General features: G+C 29.9%; 2 long non-coding RNA genes across 9 annotated transcripts; one reads left to right on the top strand and one right to left on the bottom strand.

Annotated features, from left to right (window-relative positions):
• Positions 1–8,266: 8,266 nt before the first annotated feature.
• Positions 8,267–9,954, bottom strand: LOC122197616 (uncharacterized). Its single transcript, XR_006191222.2, has 2 exons — positions 9,159–9,954; positions 8,267–8,493 (listed from the first exon to the last, which is right to left on the bottom strand). It is a non-coding gene; the product is annotated as an uncharacterized LOC122197616 (long non-coding RNA).
• Positions 9,955–11,107: 1,153 nt separating this feature from the next.
• On the top strand, positions 11,108–16,181 carry LOC111917813 (uncharacterized). Of its 8 annotated transcripts, none has more exons than XR_006190247.2 (5): positions 11,108–11,715; positions 12,464–12,504; positions 12,743–12,936; positions 13,886–13,979; positions 14,273–14,478. It is a non-coding gene; the product is annotated as an uncharacterized LOC111917813 (long non-coding RNA). The 8 variants fall into 8 exon arrangements; XR_006190245.2 differs by having other exon boundaries at positions 12,464–12,554; XR_006190246.2 differs by lacking the exon at positions 12,464–12,504 and adding an exon at positions 16,031–16,181 and having other exon boundaries at positions 11,110–11,715; positions 14,273–14,351.
• The last annotated feature ends 1,320 nt before the right edge of the window (positions 16,182–17,501 follow it).

The following is a 17,501-nucleotide window of genomic DNA, read 5'->3' as shown; positions in this document are numbered from 1 at the left end:
ATCTTGGATTTTAACGATATTTATATCCACACGTTTGCATTTGAGTCTACTACAACTTTTGTTTACATTACTCTTGTTAAAAAGTTGTAAAAAACATTCATACATACATTCATAAAGAACGCATGGATATAAAGATCGTAAATAAAAATATTACTTTTCAATATCTTTATTACAGGAGCCTTCGAATTAACAGCTCCATTAATATCTTTAGTACATGTCTTCGAATTAACAACTCCATTAGTAATATTATAAAAATAATTATTTTATGTTTGTTTTCATCATTTTTTCTGAAAATATATTTAATTATAAACCAAAGTCAATTATATCAATAGCAACAACAACAAACCCCAAGAATCTCATTAGAATAAGATAGGGAAGGTAGATGGATAAAACAATTACATTTCATAAATAACATGTGGTAGGTGAAACCGATAACATATAGAAGATAAAAACTTGAAAAATAAATCTAAGTGAGTTATAAGACATAAACTTAAACAAATCTATAGTAAACAAAGACAGTAAAGATGCACTAAAACGAAAAAGTCATAATACATCAAACAACCCATAAATTTGAATCACAAGAACAATATTAGTTCAAACGGAATAGGACCAATATATCAAACAATAATCAACCACATGTAATGAAAATAACAAGCAAAACAGTAAATCAGAGAGACACAAAGATTTACGTGGAAAACCCAAATCGGAAAAAAACTACGAGCGGGGGAAGCCAGGAATCAATCCATTAAAATATTGCAGTGTTTACAGAGCTTGATCAAAGAGATTACAATGAGTTATAATGATTTGGTGATTAAAGGGTGAAACCCTAGAAATGACGCTGATTAAAGGGTGAAACCCTAGAAATGCCGCTCAAAAGGGGAAAGAAGAAGATGTCTTGAGTTTTGTCTGATCTCTCTCAATGCAAAAAATAACATTCAATTGAGGCTAAAAAAATATAAGTTTTACCAATTTGGAAAATTGATCCCTTCAAGAATGGCGTATTTGCATTTCAAGAAAAAGTCCTTTTTACACCTAATACACCCATTTTAGACCCGGTGAACTTTTTAGACCTGGATTGTTGGAAAGAGATTATAGTCAATTGAACTAAGTAGAACTTGTCAATTTTGGAGGGAAAATATCCATAAAATCGAACTTGGTTGACTGCATCCCGAATGACCTTAGGTACATGTGTTTTCATAGTTGTGTTTAGACGTAGTTTTATTGATAAAAGCCTTAATTGTTGCTCTTAATCCAACGAGATGGAGCAAGCTTTTCCAATAAAGGTAAATGTCTTTGAAATGAGGCGGTCATTGGATAAGTTAGCAACCAGAGGCAAGTTGTGACATCCCCAATTTTCATGCTCAGAAAAGACCTTTTTATATATGCTTATTTTAAAAATAGAGTATTCTTTATATAGCTGAATTTTTCCTATAAAAAGTATTTTCGAAGAAATGTTTTTTATTGATTATTAAAACTTGGGATGTCATAACCGATACAAACATAAGCATAAACATTACATGCCTTGCATTAACTTATTGTACTAATGTTCAACACTCCTTGAATCTCTCAGTGGGTTGTACCTTCGTACCGCTACCTGTGATACAAAGAAACTGAGTGGGTCGGGTTGGGAAACTTGCAGAGATACATAAAGTTTTTAATCCCATAATGTTTTAATAATATATATCTTAAAAACCAGCAATATCATTTTTTTATCATTAACACATATATATCTCAAATAAGAAAATTACCCCATCTCGTCGATCCACACATATTGATCCTATACAGCCTTACAACATTTATCCAGAAGGATTAATGTGAACAACAATTTGACTATGCTAATTTGGAAATTCTTTAGCAGTAGACGATGATCAATAGATACAACATAGAAAATAATGGATTACTCGAAATATTATACGTAATCCGTACTCTCGGATCTGGAATGAATGTCTATACCTAAATCATACCCTTAGATCAGGAATGAATGACTATTCCTAATCCATACTCTCATATTAGTGATGAATGACAATACCCAATCTATACTCTCGAATCAAGAATGAATGACTATACCTACTCCATACTCCCGGATCATAAGTTTCAGAATTCTACCCTCCGTTCACACCTTACACATACACTTAAGAAGATGTTACCCAATATCCAACTTAATGAAACTTAGGCCTCCTTTACTAGTCTTATCTTATCCCTCGGTAAGACTAAAACACTCAACTCCTAATACCAACCCCGTTTAGGCAACACTATCCTACCTTAGTGTGTTTATTTGACACCAAGTATTTTAGGTATTAATATACTTTTATCTTTCTTTCTAGTAATACTTCTATTATTATTATCATGAAGCAGTAGATATATATCTCAAAACATATAGAACCATATCTGCTTATTCCATGCAATAAGAACATATCTCACATATAAACTCTTTGAAAATATATAATACTTTAATTAATACTTGTATTTTGTTCATGTTCATGAAAGGGACTATGCACTCACCCGACTTAAGTGGGTGACTGGAGAATCTGGTAGCGCTCCGCCTAACACGTTAACTTTTCCTTTGACGTAACCTAAGTATGAATGTCACTAGGTCTTAGTCTTATATTCCTGGCGACTAATGACAGTCTAGATTCCTCACTAATCCCAATGTTTACATCAAGACCTATCAAGTAAGGAACAACTAGGTAGTGTCATACCAGAGGTAGTGTTCGTTTGGTATACAAAGTATATTGTTTGGAAATCTCACTTTAAACACCTTACTAAATCCAGCCTAGACATCACTCACGTAAGTAGATCAATTAGTATAATGACTTGGAATCACTAATAAATCTTATTTATAGGTTTATAATACCGATAATAAACTTAAAATAAGTTACACTTAAAGCATAATAAGTGTATCTTAACTTACATAGATTTTTGACAAAAGTCCACAAATTTCACAGGCAAAACTTCGACCGAACACTTCTGTCTCTTCGAAAGACTCAGGGCTCCGCTAAACAATTCTAAAATCTAAAGGATATTCAGACTTGAGAGGTAGAAATTCCAGAGAATGGTTTCGAAGGTGTGAGGGAAAGAATGAGGGGTTGCATCTATTTATAGGCCGATTTCTATTTGTGTGATGCGCCTTTAGAGGTGCGCACCGTGCACTTAGGTCAATGTTTCTCTTGTCGTTCATGCACGTTTCAGCTTTCCTATGGTCCGTGTTGCCAACTTCTATAAGCGCGCGTTGCACAGTGCAAAAATACAGATTTCTTAAATTCTGTAACTTCTTCATACGAGATCCATTTTCGAAGTTCTTTGTATCCACGCATAACTATTGATATATCTACAACTTTTATTTAGACTTTGTCAGCTAATTCTCACTTTATTTTTAAATTTATATTTTTATTGGCTTGGACTATTAAAGTCCGTATAAAAATCATAATTCTTCCATACGAGATCTTCAACTCCCGTTTAGATTGTTTTGGCTAACAATCAACCAATTTTTATTTCGGTTTCTGTGTCGCGCACTACTAAGTTGAAACTTTGAACAATCATAACTTCTTCATATGAAGTCAGTTTAGACGTTCTCTATATGCACGCACTCGGTTTTTATGATTCCCATGACTTTCATTTGGATTATTTATCCTAAATAATCTTCTATCAACAACATCTCTTTATCATTGTGACGAATAATTATCCTGTTATTCTTTAAATCATCTAGCCCTATCTTGCAGGAGTTACACAAGTTGGTTGACAGAGGAGTGGATATTCCTTTATTGGTTTGTCCATTGTGTAACATAGGGTTGGAATTGATGAACCACTTGTTCTTTAAATTCCAATCTCTCTCATGTTCATGCTATCTAGACACTCAGAATCAACAAGATTTCTCTTCATCCCGAATCCCTTGTTTCCTTTTTACAATATATCATATGGGTTTCTCAATAGTCTACCATTAGAGCTCAATGCTCAAGCTCTACTTCTATGGAGGATCATCATCACCACCACCAGATTAACCATTTTACTCGAATGTTTTCTTGTGTTCGATCACCTCTGAACTCATTGCTTGTGAAGCATAAAGGAAGCACAACTTGTTACTTTAAGACATTCTCCTCATACGTTTCTTTTTTGTTGAACGGTGTGATCCGTTTGGGCAATGGTGGTTTGAGTTTGGAAATACAAGTTCATAATCAAGTAATTATTGTTGGTTTGGATAACAATGTTCATCCAGGAATAACGTTAGCTCACATGTATACATCTTTTGTGTATGTTTGTGATGCAAGGAAGGACTTCGACATAATGCTACTTAACCATATGGAGTGTATGCCTTCCTTGAAACTGATTTATTCTTTTTAAGAGTGCAAACTTTGCATCATTGTTTTGAAAATATACTACTATTCTACACCAACAAGGATACAACAACAACAACATGATGATGATAATTAAATATAGAGAATGCCCCAAGAACCATGCAGTTTCCATTGGTTCAATTGCAACAGATGGGTGTAGTGAGTTCATAAACTTCAACATGAAAGAGATTGGAAGGTGAAGTCCACCACCACCACCCAATCTACTACGACTATAAATAACACTATGGCCCTTTCCATCTTAACATATAAGGATTGGAAGTTATAGAAATATCATTTTGCAGGGCCGTCAATACAAAGGGTATGCTTAATACTTTCCTTAGTAAATGATAAATGAGCTCTGGTGAAAGTATAGTTGTGATCAAGGTCATACTTGAGAAAAAGAAAAGAAATGTATAAGGTGTGGGGTATGGGTAAGGAGGGGTGGGTTTATTTGTTTATTATTATTAAAATATGTAAATAGTAAAAAGGAAAAGGAAAAAAATACTAAACAGGGTAAAATGGTCTTTTCATATGTATCGGGACCACCAGTGCAACGAACTCAAATCACAAGACCAACAATGTTATGAAATCAATAGTAGGAACAAAAGTGTGAATTGGAGCAAAGCACATAGACCAAATATGTAATTTACTCATATTTTAATTAAGTTTCATAAATAAAATAAGAAAAAAAATGAGATACATATAAGTTTTGTTTCCGGTAATCACTCATTATTAGGTAACTAGGTGTGAGGCCCGTGTAGTACACGCGTTGAATAAAAAAAGTTAAATACGAAGGTATAAACTTTAACAATTTTTTAAATTAAAATTTTGAAATAAATACAAATGAAATGCTGAATAAGTAAGAAATTAAACTATTAACCTATTTTAAATAATTTTTCAAAATCACAAATTTCAAAAACTTATTTAAATACAACATTATATGTCATATTGCTAAGTTTATCATGATTATCTAAATTTAATATATTAAATCTGTCTTTGTTTTTAACTATAAACAATGCAATATATAATTATCCATTAGTAAACATTAGTTCTCTTAAAAACAACCTCACATTCGATAGAGATCGTCACATTCCATTATATAAACCACACTTCTGATCAATATTTCATAGTAACATAACTAAAAAATCGACTTTTAATACCAACTTATCAATTGCTAAACATTGGCATCATACATGAACAATACCAAAAGAAAAAGAAGCAATAAGTTTTTGTCAAAATACCACCACTTCCAACCATATGGTCCATCTTATTCAGTTTTGGATACAATTATATTTCCGATTTATTGTGATTTGCTGATTTTTAAGGATGCAAACTTATCCCAGAATGGAATCCAGTTTACATAGTAATTTGAATTAGAAAAGTAATAACGAATTTGTTAATATCTACAAGTTTTAGAAAACAATTGGTACAAATTATAAGGAAAATATAACAAAAAGAAAATAATAAATATAAAACTTAAAGCCAATATTATATAATCTATAGTTTAAACATTTATTTGGAAGGAAATTTTAAATGTTTAATATTTATTAGAATAACATCCTATATATAAGATAACTGTAATTGTAATTCCAAAATATTGAAAAACCGCCGGATTTGAGGGGTGATAATTTGATTCTCAATTAATGTCTATTAATTTTATCATTTAAAAAAAAATAAAAAAAACTCTAAAAAATGATAAGTGGAAAAAGCTTATGTGTTATTTTTAGGGAGCAAGTGAAACAAAATACAAATTTTGAGAAAATGACAAGTGGCAAAATGTGTTTTCATTTATTAGGGTAGATTTTACTATCACAATCTTCAATGATCTGATTATTTTAACTAAATTACTTTATCACTAAAAATTGATTTATCAAATAAGTTAATAACACATATTCAAACTTTATCAACAAAAAAAAACTTTTATTAAATACAAAATGGGTAGAATCAAAGGAAAATATCACAAAAACTATTAGGTTTTCAAGATTTTATGTGAAAAACAAATACTTTATGTTTTTTTTATCACAAAAATCATTTATATTTCTTAAGATTTTACAAAAACCACTTATAGCATTTTTTTCTAAAAAAAATCACTTTTAAAAAAAATACTTTATTTTTCTTCCAAATACAATGTAATTTCAAACCATTAAACAAAGTTTGTTAACAACTATGGGTGAGAACTGATTCGGGATTGATTAAACCGAAAACTTTGTTTTTTTCACTTGAAATTTTTGGTTTCAAAATACAATAAGTTTATTTTGTTTTATTTCATTTTTTCCGGTTATATATATATATATATATATATATATATATATATATATATATATATATATATATATATATATGCTTAGGTTATTCATTTCAAAGTAATTATTGTGTTATTGTATGCATAAATATGGGCCAATCATTTTACTTATTTTAAGAAAGTGATTAATGCATATTATTGAATTAAAAATAATCGAAAAATACCATCTAATTTAACTAGAAGGGTATTTTAGTCAATTAATATAGATTTAATAAAGGAAATTTGCATATTTTAAGGGATCATAGATTCTATTAATTTTAAAAATCCGAATTTACGAATTATAAGGTTTTTAATTCGGGCATTCTGACAAAATATGTTTGAGTATGTTCAAAAAACAAAATATTCTATAACCATAAAATAATAAAAATATTCTTGAACATATTTATTGTAAAATAACAAATTCTCGAATCAGCAATTGAAGAATTAAAACAAAAATTATATTAAATCTTATAGAATACACGTAGCAATTGCTAAGAATTACATTTGTTGTTAAAGAATAACACTAAAAACCTATAAAATCGGGAAAAACATCAAAATCTAACAAATACATTAAATTATTCCAAAAGAATAATGTTGCTAAGAGGCGTCGTTCAAATTTCGTAGTCCGTTCTTCAAGCATCAGCTTCTGTGGAAAATAATCCAATGAATAAATTAGTAAGAAAATATTCATATTCCATTCCAGCATGAATGCAATTCGTGTTTCCATTCTGATAGAATTGGTTTTGATTTTCCATTGGTTTTGATTTTATGGTGAGCTATTTCACCCATCTTCTTCATCTAGGGAGGAGGAGCACTACAGGTCCGTCGCCTTTTTCTGCAACATGCATCGATATTCCATTGGTTTTGAATTTATCGTGAGCTATTTCACCCATCTTCTTCATCCATTCCATTTCCATGTCTGCCGGAGTCGATGAATATAAGAAAGGAGGGAAGAGACGGACTAGAAATTGGGTTTTAAAACTGATATCCCTAAAGTAAAGGGATATTAATTGATTTATATATTTATCATAATTAATTAAGCATAAGATTACATATTTATCCTTTTGAAATGAATGGTCTATATTTACTCATACAATAACACAATAATTAATTTAAACAAATGAACCTAGCTTTCTCTCTATCTCTCTCTCTCTCTCTCTCTCTCTATATATATATATATATATATATATATATATATATATATATATATATATATATACACACACACACACACACATAAACAAACTAAAACGAAATAATTATTTTTTTTCGGAATTTATATATGAACTATTTTCAGAATATGATGCTCCTTTTTACCATTAATGTAATTTTTTGACTCTTAGATTGAGAATGTTTTTTTTTACTAAAATTAAAACGAAACATGAATTGGGGTATACAAAATTATCAGTTTCTAATTTTTCTATAAAGTTTTAAAGTCTTAAGGGCTATTTGGCAGGATCTGAATTTTTAAGATCTAAATTTTTAAGAGGTCTGAATTTCTAAGAGGGTCTGAACTTTTAAGATCTGAACTTTTAACATGTTGTTTGGTTGGAACCTCTGAATTGTAATCTGAATGATAAAAAATGACCATTTTACCCTTCTATAGTTCTACGTTGTGCTAAATGATAAATGCATAATTGATAAAAATTACAAGTGATCATACAATAGCCAAATTAAACATAAATTCTTTCAAATTCATTTTTTTCAATCCATTGTAACATAAAAATCATACAATATAACCAAATTAAACATAAATTCTCCCAAATTCATTTCTTTCAATCCATGGAAACATAAAACAACATACAATAGCCAAATAAAAAAAAATACTTCTTTCAATCCATGGTGCAACTAGTGAACCAAAGACCTTCTATTTTCTGCACACTTAAGAAACAACCATACAACTTATCACTCTTTTATCAACAAAAAATTAACCAAAACTTTTCAGCACAAATCAATAGAAATCATCAATTTCAGCAAGAAATCGCCCATTAGCAAAAGATACACAAGTTAATAATCAAAGTTCATAACACACGTCTATTGGAATCGTTGAATTAAAAGCTTGGAGAACATACAAAAATTATACGTAATCTTGATTAAGCAAATAAAAATTTGATTCGATTATTAAAAGCTCGCAACAAATGTTAAAATCTCTGTAAAGCATGAGTCGCATAGAGGGTAAAAAGCTTTTGAGAAAAGGAAAAACTCCAATGGTTGAATCTATACACATACCTCATTGTCGTTAACTGTTGCTGCCTTAAACTTCACTTTTGCGTAGACATAAAATAGAGTATAAACTATCAATTTCATCAATCGTATTCAACATAAAGACATAAAAAAAAACCTAAACCGATTTCAAGCATATCAAACAATTTTATGATTTATCAAACATCAGATTTCAACCACATTTAAGGGTTTGATTTCATCGTGACTTGCAAATAAAATATACAAACCTTCTGATTATGCAGAGAAAAAATTACATAGCAGGAGAACGATTACATAGAGAAAAGATTACATATCAGGAGAAAGAGAGAAGATTGAAAGTTTACCTGCAGAAGTCGTCGGATGTGCAGCTGTCGGAGAGGACGCCGACGACGGGAGGCGGAGAGGAAGCCGATGATTGCAATGACGGGGAGAGAACACGATTTCTCAGTGGATCGGGAGGGAGGTTCTGGTGTGCGGAGATGAGAAAGAAAAAAAGTGGAGACATGAAAGAAAGAGCGAGACCTAGGAGAGGGAGGGCAGCGCGGTCATTTTTTGTTTTCAGATGCGGGTTGATCTCTTATTTTTTAAGAGGCATTTTTTTAGATTCAGAGGTTTTTATTAAGAGGGTACCAAACGACTCACATCTGATTTTTTAAGAGAAACAAACGGGGCCTTAGTCATGGCAGATCCACCTTGGATTCCAGGATAGCCCGGAATGCCGCTTAAAAAATTTTCAGTAGTTTAACTTTTTTCGGGAACCTGATACTCTCCACACACCGGAGTACAAGCATACAAACACCACCATTAACGAATGACGAGTTTCATTGTCAACCGGACATTCACCTTTCTTTTCATTCTAATCTATGTCGTTCTCTCTAAGAATACGAAACAGAAATTGCAAGTGGGTCACCTTGCACCTTTACTTAACGAAGTTCTCTTTTGATCTCGTTACTCACTAACATCACCGGAGAAGCATGACCTCCGAAGTTCAATTCTCTATCTCTCTCTTTCGGTCGGGATTTGAACTCAAGGGAGGAAGGGGATTGCACTATAACAAACATAATCGTGTACAAGAGGGTAGGGATCAAAAGACTTCGAATTTGTAAATATGTGCAGGTCCAAAAATGGAAGCGAAAAGAGTTCCTGTCGATGCATAGTTGTTATATCGAAGAAGACAAATTGATTTCTGAATTAGGCTGTTTTGGTCCTTAAAGTTCAGCATCCTGACAAATTTAATCCCTCAGCCTAACTTGTCTTACAAAACAAATTTTCTGGAAAATACAATTTACATCCTAAACTTATATACCCTAAAAATTATTATTGTTGTTGTTGTTGTTATTATTGTTATTATCCCTTTACATCTAAATAACGCCTTTTATTTAATTAATTCACTTGCCAAACTTACAAAATTTAGTCTTTAAAATTGTTTTTTTTTTCTTATTTAACTAATTTTCTTACCAAACTTTCATTTGATATTTATCTCTAATGAAATTGCGGTTTTTAGTTTTTTTCTTATTGCATATTACACGATTTGTTTTTAGATATCCATTTACTTTGACCCTGACTCCACCATCGGTCTTAGTATTCTTGTAGTCACATACATCGTTAAATACTCACATCATAAAGCTTAAATGTAAGTATACGTCATGAATATATTTGCAAAACTATTATATCAAATAATTTTGTCAAAAACTTATTGGTGGACATTAGGTTTTGCAAAAAAAACCGAAACCATATCAAGAACAAGTGTAAAAAAACATAAACCGTACCAAAAAACAGAAAAACCAATTATTTCGGTTTGGTTTCCTTTCTTATATATAAAAACGAAAAAAGGAACCAAAACATTTATTTGAAAAAGCCAATTAATTTGTTTTAGTTTGCTTTTCATATATAAAAACCAAAAAAAAAAAAAAAAACAAAACAAAACAAAATTAAAAATTTCAATTAAAAAAAACAATACGCTTTAAGAAAAAAAGTTCTTAGAGAATGATGTTTTTGATTTTTTTTATTTTTTGATATAAGTGGGGGTTTTTTTTTTTGAAAATTTGAAGAAATATGAGTAGTTTTTATGATGAATAATAATAATAACAATAACAATAATAATAATAATAATAATAATAATAATAATAATAATAATAAAGCAATGGTTTTAATGGTTTTTCAAATAAAAACTTGAAAATTTAATGATTTTTATGATATTTTTTCAAAAATCAATATTAATTGATAGTAAAAGAAAAAGAGTGTTCAAAAAGAAGAGAGACGACAAAGTGACATTAGACATACAGAAGATTGTTTTAATTTAGAACATTACCGCCACAAAAGATGTCAGAATAGATGGAGACATCCTCTCTTTTCTGCCTCTTAATACCCATCCACTTCATTCTCGTTCTGCCCGTTTGAAACAATTAAGAGTTACCAAGCGATAAAGCAACCCCCAAATTCAAGAAATCAAGGATGTAATCCCATAAAATCTGTAGTGATCGGTGCTCATTTAACCTACGATTTTTTCTTCTACGTAACCTAAATCCATCAGCCACCACCTGGATGAAGATTTTTTGTTTTGGTTTCACAGGTCAATTTCTTCATCTCTTTCTCTGAATGTAGTAGTTTTGGTTTAACAAATTCGATTTCATAATCTCATTGGTATGCGGTCCCTTCCAAAATTAAATTGATTTTGAAATACCGAAATCTTAGCAAGACCCCGACCCTCTCAGCCTCTAAAAACCCTAAATGTCAGTCATATATACGCCATACTCACCGCTTCTTACTTCTGCTACAAAGACACAACACATTGATGGAACAATGGTGGCTATAGAGAGTGGAATCTGACTCAAAATAGTGAAATCGGCCAAATAATAGTCTAAAGATAGTAAAATCATCGCCTTTCTTCTTAAACCTAAGGTACGAACATTCTCTCAACTTTTGTCTATGGATTTAATCGATGGGATGTTGTGAACATTGTAAATTCTTATCTGAATCATTATTGTTTATGTGAGAGTCGATGAATGTTAGATTGCACTCAAGGTGTTTGATGGAATGTGATACGTGTCTAGGCTTATACATAAGGCCACCTCCATGGCCGGATCCACCAGATATTTATATATACATTAAATGGATAAGTTGTGGTGACATACTTTGCAACAGTTTCTGGAGCGTCACTAATAACTTTGCATGTAACCCACGCCTTAGATGGAATGTCATCCACGTCTTGCATGTTACTGCTTCCACTTCTTTTGCATTTTATTTAATTATTTGTTTAATGTATTTTGCATTGAAAGAGTAGACTGGTTAATTTACGGTTAGCCATGTTTTCCAATTCCTAGTTTTTAGACTTTTGCATTGTTATATATTTGGATGTATTTTCATTGTTTGGAGGATGAGAAGAATTATCAGTAAAGTATCTATGTTTGTATTTCTTATTTCTTTGGGAGATTAGCCATCTCAAATTGGTCTTATCTTGGAGATTGACCATCTCGAATCGGTCTCTATCAGAATGCCTCAGTCAAATTGATAGTTTTACTTTTTTGTAAATGTCTTGTATTTACTCTTTAATCTTTTAAGCCATTTCGTGTCATATGTAGATGGTTAGCGTTCAGCCTACACTGATGGAAATTAATGGGGTTTTGATCTTGGTTATCCTATTTCTCAGGTTTAATTTCTACCAACAATGTGTTGAAACAAAAGACTCAGGTTTAAACATTTTGTTTATGTGAATTAAATATCTATTAGGTTAAACAATGGTGAGTTTTGTAGTTTTGGGTGTTTCTTTGTTTGTATGGATTAGACTCTATTTTATGAAGAAAAAAAAACTACTCTGTTTTCATATAATTTTACATGCCTATAAATTCTATTACATTGAATATCTTAAGAAACTTACATAAAGTTTCATTAGTGTTTAAATTTTGATAATTACCTCCCTTTGATTTAGATGTGAAGTACAATCTGGTGGTGAACAAATACCACACATGTTATAAAAAAAAAAAAAAGTTGTCTGGGATTGGGGTGCTTGAAGAAGTAGAAATTCACATATTCAACAGGAAAAAAGATGGTTACAATATTGAGAAACATGAAGAAGGAATGGTTGTTGTCCAAAGCAGATGAGCTTGGGTTCACATTCAACAGGTTCTGGTGAAATCTTTTCTATCTTGTAGTCAATCGGTCGATGATTAACATTTTATTTAGAACAAAATAATGTTTATATAATGAAGATTTTTAAGTGATATACCTTATTTTTTACATATAATTGCAACATACTTATATTTATTTACTAATAATAACAATGTACTTTATTTGTTTACCTATAATAGCAATGTACTTACATTTCTTTACTAATAATAGCAACGCACTTTACTTTAGCTACCAAGCAATCTTTATAATTTTTAACCCATAGTCTGATAATATAAATATATTTATTTTTTTACTTATAAAGGCAATGCACTTTATTTTTTACTTATAATAGAAATATATTTGCTTTCTATAACCAATATGGACATTGATTCAAGAAGAAGAAGATAAATGACTATTGATTTAGGTGTATAGAACCATGATTTTTCCTTTGGTTTCAATGATTTAGGAACAAGAATGAGATATTCACATGTCTCACTTCACAAGTTGCTTTCTTCTCTTAATCGACAAAACTTCTTATTGTCTTTGCTACCACCATTGCAGTTGTCACCATAACGTCCCCCATCAACCGTTTCATCTCACTTTCTCACTTCCTTCCTTGTCCCTCTTAATTTAGAGTCATGGGTTGTTTTCAAGACCTTAAATCAAAAGGAATTATGCATATATATTTAGATTAGAGAATAAACATATCAAACATTTGAACACAAGGACTTGCAATATTTTGATTTTTGATGATTTAAGTTTGTTTCTTTTTCCTTTTTCTGAAAATCTTGGCGCGTAAACCATTTTTTGTGTTGAATTTTTGGCTAATAAGCCATTTAAACATTTTCCAACAGTTTTTGACATGATATGTTGTATCATATGGGTTTTAACGTTTTGATTTTCTGAGTTTTTTTGTTTATCAAGTTGTCGTGATTAATATGGATTTTGTGTTTGGGGTTTGCAGATCTTTTTGTGTTTTCAAGTTATGGTGTTTCATCCTGTATCAAAATGTTAATTAACCATGGTTTCCAAATAGGTGTTTGAAAAAAATGCCCCTGGTAAGTTTTTTTTTTTCTTATCCAACACCGTTTCTTAGGTGTCGGGTAAAAAATGTAAAATTATGTTTTTTGAGATTAGTTGTTTTGGTTCATTTTTTGATGTAAAATAATATTGCATGTATTATGTAATAGTTACTAAATTTGATGTTCATTTTTTACTTGGCTTATGGAAATATATTTTTTTTTAAAGTATTAGTAATGTCAACTGCCAAGAGTGTCAGATAAGTCAATACTTCCTAAATATTTCACATTTATGAAGAAACGGTGATTTTTTATTTTATTTTATTTTTCAGCTTTGATATAAGCATGGAAGTGGAACCTGCTGGTTTTGCAACTTTTAGGGGCATAACATGTCGAGACACTGCATCTAAGGTTGATTATAATGTGTTTCACCTTAAGCAAAAGTATATTGATTCGTCTTTAAGGCCTAGGACAATTTGGCTATTGTAAAGAAAATCAATACAATCATTTGAATGATTTCATTACCTTTTTAATATAACTAGAAAATATATTAAAAAATTGATCTCATGGAAAGGTCAAGAATCATAAAATTTTAAATATTTTATCACTTTATCTAATATGAATTAAGTTTAAATTTAAATAGTTTTAAACTAAATATATTTTAAGATAAATTCATTTCTTTTTATAAATGGGTAATCTTTTTCTTTACATTATTATTATTATTTTAAATAAACGAATAAGTAAATGCATGATGTATTTTAAATCATTCTAAAACCAACCTAACTAAATCTGTTTTTTTTTCCAAAAATATTCAAAAATTTTACGAAATAAACTTTTAAACAATCTAAATGCCGCTAACTGTTTCTTCCAAAGTAGACATATCTTCTTTGGTCACGTCCTCAAAATATTTTACAAAATTAATTTAAATTAACAATTAGGTAGTTGTTAGTAGTTTTGGACAAAACATACCTGACATATAGCTAGCTATTTGACATGACATAATTTTTTTAATAGATATAAAAGTTTAAACCAAAATTATATTTTGTTAGTTTGATAAAAAAATCTAAATCTTTTACCCTAGTTTCCATAGTTTTTAGAAATTTATAAAACTTTGTACCATTGTATTATTTATATCAATTTCAGTTTATGTTTTATTTAAATTTATATTACATTCTACAAAATGATAATTTTCTAACATATCTACAAATACAAACTGTCAATCAGATATTCAAAACATTATGCTTTCGTAATTTCAACCAATTATTATATCATTACAAAATTACTGACAAAAGATATATACTTATTAATTATGAAAAAATTTTATAAGTTATAATTTAATTAAAATTATTTTGAATTTTCTCATCCGTGGTATCCACGGGTTATAATACTGTATTGTATTTGATTTATTCATGTTAATTACAATATCATTATTCTTCATTATTTCTAAAATTTGATATCTTTTTTTATTACACTATCAAAAGTATAAGTCTATTTCAATTTTTAAACCGTGGAGTTCCACGGATTTAAACCTAGTATTTCTATATTACGATTCTTTTTGACCCAACTCTCTTGTTTTCTTTGTATGTCCATTTACAGGTCCATGGTTTCACAGTCCATAGGTTATATATGTAACGCAGTCAATCTTCCACATATAAAAGTATCTTTGTCGACATCTATCTTCTATATAAGGCCGTCCCAGTTGATTAGTTAATTGGGCAATATGGGGTGATAGCCCATGACCTCCGATTCTTCAGGGGCCCTATTTTTATATTCTTTATTATGTCAGTATAAGAAAAAACATTATATATCATGTATAGTGGTTGATTTGAACGACCATCGATTAAAGGTCTATAAATCAATTATGATTTTTTCAATGGTAACAAAAAACCGATTCTGATTTTTTAGCGCAACATTCTGATTTGTTCTTTTTATTTTTGTTTTCTGAGTTTAATTTTTGTTTTCTGATTTGTGATTTTTATTTTTGTTTTCTGAGTTTAATTTCAGTCTTTTGTAATACATCGATTATGATAATCTAATTTTACGCATCCTTCAAAAAAATCGATCTTATATTTGTGTTAATCTAATTTCAGGTTGCCTCGCCGATAAAATGAATTCAAGTTTATGATTCTTGTCAATATTGTTTCTGATTCATGTAAATTGTAAGATTTCGTTGTTGTTCTTCACTTCTTTCATGTTAATTTTCTGATAAAAAGTTAATTTATGTGTTTTCTTTCTAATATTATTATTGATAGAGAAATTAAATATCGTCCTACTTTTTGTTCCTACATATCCTCCTACCCAATGAAATGGTGACATGTGTAATATTTAATGCTCATTTAATGAGATTTAATGATATTTTAGGATACTAATAGGACACATGTCATTATTTAAATGGGTAGGAGGATTGGTAGGATCAAAAGCTAGGAGGATATTTAATTTCTCTTATTGATAACTTGAAACTTCAACATCATAAGTTTTGAAATCGTTGTTGGAGCCTAGAAAACGATTCAAAATCTTTATCTTTGTTGCTAGAAAACGGTTCTAAAAACTTTTTAACATCACAAGTCCACAACTAGGTGTTGTTTCTTTTACTTCCTTTTTATCATTGTTTCATAGGTTTATAAAATAATAACATGTTGTGTAGAAAAATTTATTTGATAGTGAGAAAAAAAAACCCCAAAACAAAAAATAGAACTAATACTATTACAACAATTTATAACAGGTTTTTATTTAAAAGAAAAAGTAAAAACAAAAAAAAATCACTTTTATTTACTTTATTTATTTATTATTATTATTTTTTTTTTGGGGGGGGGGGGGGGGGGGGGGGGGGGAGGGCTTATCTTAATTTAGACCATCCCTGCTTTTATAGTTCTTCTATACGGAAATAAGGTAATTAACTTTTCGGTTTGTTCATTGGGTAATTAGTTTTTTTTCCACATCTAGGTAACAAACTTTTTGGAAGTGTTTACATATGATCATTGTGATCGGCTGTAGCAGGTTATGTTCGGTCATAATGATCATATGCAATTTTTTAAAAACCCGGTTTGAACCGGCCGGTCGAACCGGTTAGACCGGAAACCGGGGGAAAGAGCGGTTTAATTATCACCGATTTGATGTGGATTTTTGAACTGGATTAAACCGGCCGGTTTTGAGAAAACCTAGTTGAACCGGTCAAAATAAACCGGTTAAACCGAATAAAAACACATGGGAAAGAACCATTTGCTTAATAAACTTTGGTGATTTTTTTTCAAATCTATTTAGTTTTCTCTAACTAAAAACATATAGTAAATGTTATAATGTTTTTTTTGATGTGTTTGTATTCATCTAAAACTATATTCTGTTTTTGTATTATATTTTATTTTCTTTTTGACGTATATGTATTGATGTAAAACACTAAAACTTATGGTTATATGTAATTTTAATGTATTTGGATTGATCTACAACTTATTTTTATGTATATTTTTAATGTTTGAACTAGTAAACATCAAATTTATGATTTATATATGTATGTATGTGTAGGAAAATAGGAAAAAAAGATGAAAATTGTAGAAACCGGTTGAC

Source organism: Lactuca sativa, chromosome 4 (genome assembly GCF_002870075.4).
Source record: "Lactuca sativa cultivar Salinas chromosome 4, Lsat_Salinas_v11, whole genome shotgun sequence".
Taxonomy (NCBI): Eukaryota; Viridiplantae; Streptophyta; class Magnoliopsida; order Asterales; family Asteraceae; genus Lactuca; species Lactuca sativa.
Note: the sequence above shows the minus strand (reverse complement) of the source record. Positions and strands in the feature narration are given on the sequence as shown.